We start from the raw sequence: 6,201 nt of genomic DNA on the forward strand, positions 1-6,201 counted from the left end.
TCATATGTATACATTGCATGTCTTTACATACAGAGATCAGACTGAGTCATTTGTATTTACAAGTCTGTGTGTTAACCATAGAGGTGTTTAGCTGAGGCATCAGCGGAGGTCAATTACTGAGTAGGCCCCCCATTCTTCTTCTGCAGGCAGACCTCATACGGTGGTCTTTCCCCACATTGCCTAGGTGGCAGCTACCCCAAGCTTCAGCATATCCCTCAACACATAGTCCTGGACCTTGGAACATTCCAGTCTGCAACACTTACATGGGGTCAACTCCTTCAGCTGGAAGGCCAACAGGTTTTGGGCAGACCAAAGAGCATCTTTCAGAGTTGATGACCCTCCAGGCGCAGTTGATGTTTATCTCAGCACTTTTTTTAAAATTTCAAAAATATACTTTATTCATAAAATAATTTGATAGTCTGTACAGTTGGTCATGCCATACATACGTAAACATTTACATACAGAGATCAGAATTTATCATTTGTACATACAGGTCTGTACATTTATCAATCATATGTCCATATATTTAGCTGAGATGTCAGCGGAGCCCAAATGACTGCGTGGGCCCCCTGTTCTTCTTATGCAGACAGATGTTACATGGTGGTCTTTCCCCACTGTGCCTTGGCAGCAGCTGCCCCAAACTTCAGCGCATCGCTCAACACATAGTCCTGGACCTCGGAATGTGTCAGTCTGCAACACTCAGTCGGGGTCAGCTCCTTCAGCTGGAAGATCAACAGGTTTCAAACCGCCCAGAGAGCGTCCTTCACCGAGTTGATGATCCTCCAGGTACAGTTGATGTTCGTCTCGGTGTGCATCCCAGGGAACAGACCGTAGAGCACAGAATCCCATGCCACGGCGCTGCTCGGGACGAACCTCGACAAACACCACTGCATTCCTCTCCAGACTTCTTCTACATAGGCACATTCCAGAAGGATGTGTGTGACAGTCTCATCCCTCTCCCCCCGCAGCCGCTTCGAGGGCAGCGTGCGGTGCGGCAGAGAGTCCGGGCGTGCATAAAGGATCTCACAGGCAGAGCCCTTCTCACCACCAGCCCAGCCATGTCTTGGTGCTTGTTGGAAAGTTTTGGCGATGAGGTATTCTGCCAAATGGCTTTGACAGTCTGCTCAGGAAACCGCTCGATAGGATCTGCCCTCTCCTTTTCCCGAAGGGTCGCAAGGACACTACGTGCTGACCACTTCCTGATGGACTTGTGGTTAAAGGTGTTTTTCTTCATAAATTTCTCTACAAAGGACAGGTGATACGGAACGGTCCAACTACTTGGAGCGTTCAGCGGCAGCGAGGCCAGGCCCATCCTTCACAACACCGGTGACAGGTAGAACCTCAGTACGTAGTGACACTTGGTGTTTGCGTACCGGGGATCCATGTACAGCTTGATGCAGCTACACACAAAGGTGGCCATCAGGGTGAGGGTGGCATTGGGTGTATTTTTTCCTCCGTTGCCCAGATCTTTATACATCAAGTCCCTTTGGACCGGTCCATCTTTGATCTCCATATAAATTGGAAGATGGCCCAGGTGACTGCAGCGGCACAGGTTCTGGGAATAGGCCAGACCTGTGCCACATATAACAGCAATGACAGTGCTTCACACCTGATAACCAGGTTTTTTTCCCACGATGGAGAGCAACTGTAGCTTCCATCTGCACAGTTTCTACCTCACTTTGCTGATACACTCCTCCCAAGACTTGGCACACACCCCAGCACCCCTCCCCGAACCAAACACCCAGTACCTTCAGGTGGTCAGTCCTGACGGTGAAGGGGATTGAGGATTGGTCAGCCCAGTTCCCAAAAAGCATGACCTTTCTCTTGCCTCAGTTGACCTTGGCCCCCGAGGCCCGTTCGAACTGATCACATTTGCACAAGAGTCTGTGCACAGACAGCATGCATCCCAGGGAACAGAGCTTAGAGCACTGCAAACATGTTTGCTCTGGATCACCTTGGAATCCAGTACCTTCCACTCATCCGCCCTGCCATCACTATCATTGTGATTTAATGTATTGATTAATTCCTTGCTCTTTATACATTGGTGTTTTTGTATTTAAACAATTACAATAATGTCAGTCTTTTTCTTAAACTATTGTGAAAAAACTAGAGATTAATCAACAAACTGAAGACCTTTCTTTTTTGTTAAAGACTAGAAATATTCACCAATCAGCTGCTTTGCTTGCACATGCATCATATTATGGTAGGTTTCTCAATTGTGCCTTTTTATCCTCTCCCACTCACCTCTCGCTCTGGAGAATTTATTCCTTGCAGTAAACCTTAGTTAAAGAATTTCTGACCTCCTTTCACTGAATTCCTACTTTGAACCAAATTCCCAGTTTCACTCAGTCATCCTTCATCTCTCTGAGGAAGTCTCTGTTCATGTTGAAAATGCTCCTTACTCCATCTAGCCCCCATGCTCTGCCAACATGGCAGCACCTGTCAGTCCTTGTCAACCTGATATATGTCCATTCCCCTGTCTACTTCAGACTGGCAACCCTCTCCTTATCACACTTACACACTTCACCAGTCTAATGCCCTCTGGAGCAGGTAACACCTTCCATCTGTCATGCTCCTCCATTACATCCTCACCCATAACTGGACTCTCAACCCTTGACATATCCTAAGCACTTGTTCACCTGCTTGGCATTCTACCCAACTGGTGGGTTACCTTCCCAACCACTTCGCAACTGCCCACTCCCAAATTACATTACAAATTTGTTCCTTTGCAAGAGCTATTGAAGTGGTTGGCTGTACGACTGGATATGTAAATCTTAGAACATGGCACTCTGCAGTGTGGTAGAGCTTGGGTTCTACAAAGAGTTTTTCATTCCTGGATTTGTGGATTCCTGAACTGGTTGATATGTGGAATCCCATCCAAGAATTTACATTGCGGAAGACTTCTGTAGTAAGTGACATGAAGGTGGCACCCTGGGACACAACTACTGATTACTAGCTCTTTATGAGTAAACAATAATATTCATAAAGGTCTAGAGCACAGAAAAAGGCCCTTTGGACTACTGAATCCACAAAACAAACACTTAACTATCCTAATCCCATTATCTAGCACTTTGTTTTTGTTGATATTGAAGGTTATGGGCACAGGATTTTATGTTCTTTTACCACATGTGCCTTTTACAGTTGATGAAAAGTTGCTGTCAATACTCAACCTGCACATTAATGAAACAATCCTTTAATTAGGTTATTGCACACTTGAGGGGTGAAGAAAATAAGAGGTCATTACAGAATAATCAGATCTCTGCTTACATTGGAATTCTGGCTTGGCTGTGTTACTATGGGTTAGACTAGGTCAGAAGTCACATGACACCTGATTATAGTCCAACAGGTTTATTTTATTTGAAATGACAAGCTTTCGGAGTGCTACCCCGCTTCAAGTGACTTCATTTAATGAGGTGGCAATGCTCCAAAATCTTGTGATTTCAAAGAAACCCATTAGACCATCACCTAGTGTCACCTGACTTCTGAATTTGGGCACCCCAGTCCAATACTGGCATCTCCATTTCATGGATTAGACTAGATCAGGTGGTTCTTCAGACAATGGACTGCTTCCCTTTTCCATTTCTTTTATCTCATTTTGCAGCATTGGAGATGGAGGTTTGAGAGTCATTCCTCAACTGCAGCCATGTTATGATGCTGGAGATGCTTGAAAGATTAAGCATAATCATGAAAACATGCAAAATATTATAATTTTAAATGCAAAGTCCTTTTTTTCTGCTGCACAGTGGCTCAGTGGTTAGCACTGCTGCCTTACAGCACCAGGGTCCAGTTTCGATTCCAGCCTCAAGCAAATGTGGTGTGGAGTTTGCACATTCTCCCTGTGTCTGCGTGGGTTTCCTCCCACAGTCCAAAGATGTGCAGGTCAGGTGAATTGACCATGCTAAATTGCCCATTCTGCTAGGTGCATTAGTCAGAGGGAAATGGGTCGGTGTGGACTGGTTGGGCCGAAGGGCCTGTTTCCACACTGTAAGGAGTCTAATCTAAAAAAAAAACTCATGTTCCAAAATGTAATTGAATCATTTACCTCAGAAGGGTTGGGCACTTATTTGGCGCTAATAACTTTAATGGTCTTTAATAGTCCAATGTTTTACCAGTGCCTCTGACTTAATATCACACCATCAAAAAAGATTGCTTTATTTCAGAAAGGAGATACACCCAATAAGTTCACTAAAAAAATTGTAAGATTGGCTTTGATTATGTTTATTTTTGGGCTTTCTGAACCAAAGTACTTTCCTGTTTGGAAAACAAGTAAGCACAGGCATGTACTGTAAGTCTAATCTTGACAGGAATAGTTTCAGATGCTCAGAATTTCCTCTTCCCACTGCCCAGCAGCCAGAGCAAAGACAGTTTTTAAATAACTTGCATGACACCACAAGACCCAACATGAATGTAGATTCTTTCAATACAATAACTGCATGTGACAAACTATTATTTTCTGCATTTTTATTGAATCTGAAATGCATACAGAAAACTTTGAAATCATTTTTGTGACAAGGAGTGCTAAGAATATGAAGGTAAAATCTAAATATTCGGCATGCATTGAGAAAGGCAGAACAGTTTTCTGATTTCATCACATTTAGGTTTCGTTAACTAGAAAATACAATACGTAAAAAGAGAATGGAAGTCACTTTGGAACTATACTGTCACGATACTAATGGTTTTATCATAGGAACACTACCTCTAGATGGCAATAGCAATATGCAGGAGCAGAAGAACCACCTGAACAGTGCTAAGTCACTGTGTCACAGAGCTGTCTTCAATGCAGAAGAGTTGCCCATTCAGCAAAGTGATAGCAGTTACGGCCATATTGGGTGGGATGACCTCTGTGCTATAAACACTAGCTCCAGTTGTTAATGCAGCCAGCAACTGCAACCCCTCTCTTATCCACTATGGGGAGCTATCCAGTTGCACTGCCCAAAGGCCAGCACTACGGGTCTTTCTGCTATAATGCAATACAGTGTAGTTGCATTCCTCTGCAATCCCCGCACTACAGAAAATCACACTAGGGAAAACAGTTAAAGAAAATTGCGCTGTACAAGATCGCTATAGAAAATCACTATACCCATTCAGTAGAAATTATTTGGAGATCACTGAGTTGGACTGGGGCGGGGGGGGGGGGGGCTACAAAAGTTAAAAATCACACAACACCAGGTTATAGTCCAACAGGTTTATTTGGAAGCACTAGCTTTTCAGAGCGCTGCACTTTCATCAGGTGGTTGTGGAGTATAAGATGGTAAGACACAGAATTTACAGCAAAAGTTTACATTGTGATGTGACTGAAATTATATATTGAAAAAGACCTGGATGTTTGTTAAGTCTCTCATCTTTTCAAATGAACATGTTGGTTTCAGTTCTTTCACATGAAAATCACAGAACTTTTTTAAAGTTGCATTCTCAAGTGAACTTTAACAATCGGTGTCATGTCGGCCCAGATAATGCATTTAAGGGCTGAGGTGCCCGTGTGAGACTGTGTGTGCTACAATGGTCAGACTGATTCTAATCTAAGGAATGGATTTACAGAATCTTACATGGATTCATGCAGTTTTTCTGCAAAATAAAATGTAATTCTGCAGGTACAAATTCACACCACAAAATTGTGTGCACGCTCATGTGGATGCGTGTGTTTGGGGGCGGGGGGGGGGGGAGGGAGTGGGTTTAGAGTGTCTCAGTGAGTGTGTGAGTGTAAAGGGGTATGAGTCTGTGAGAGGGTGCGTGAGTGTGTGTGTGAGCATATGAGAGAGAGTTTGTGTAGGAGTGTGGTCACCTGTAGTGTGACATGAACCCAAGGTCCCGGTCAACTGGGACCTTGGGTTCATGTCACACTACAGGTGACCTCACTACACACACACACACACACCTGCACAAACTCTCTCTCATACGCTCTCTCACACACACTCCCAACACACTCACGCACCCTCTCTCAGACTCATACCCTTTACACTCAAACTCACCCACATATACAACACTCTCACAGGCACTCATAACCCAAACCCCCATACACACATCCACAGGCATGCACACACAAGTTTGTGGGGTGAATTTGTACTTGCAGAATTACATTTTTTATTGCTCAAAAACTGCATGAATCCATGTAAGATTCTGTAAATCCGTTTTTCAGATTAGAATCAGTCTGACCATTGTGGCACAGACAGTCTCACACGGGCACCTCAGACCTTAAATGCA

This window comes from Chiloscyllium plagiosum, unplaced genomic scaffold, assembly GCF_037043375.1.
Source record: "Chiloscyllium plagiosum isolate Xiang-an unplaced genomic scaffold, Cpla_swu_hap1 HiC_scaffold_21, whole genome shotgun sequence".
NCBI classification, from domain to species: domain Eukaryota; kingdom Metazoa; phylum Chordata; class Chondrichthyes; order Orectolobiformes; family Hemiscylliidae; genus Chiloscyllium; species Chiloscyllium plagiosum.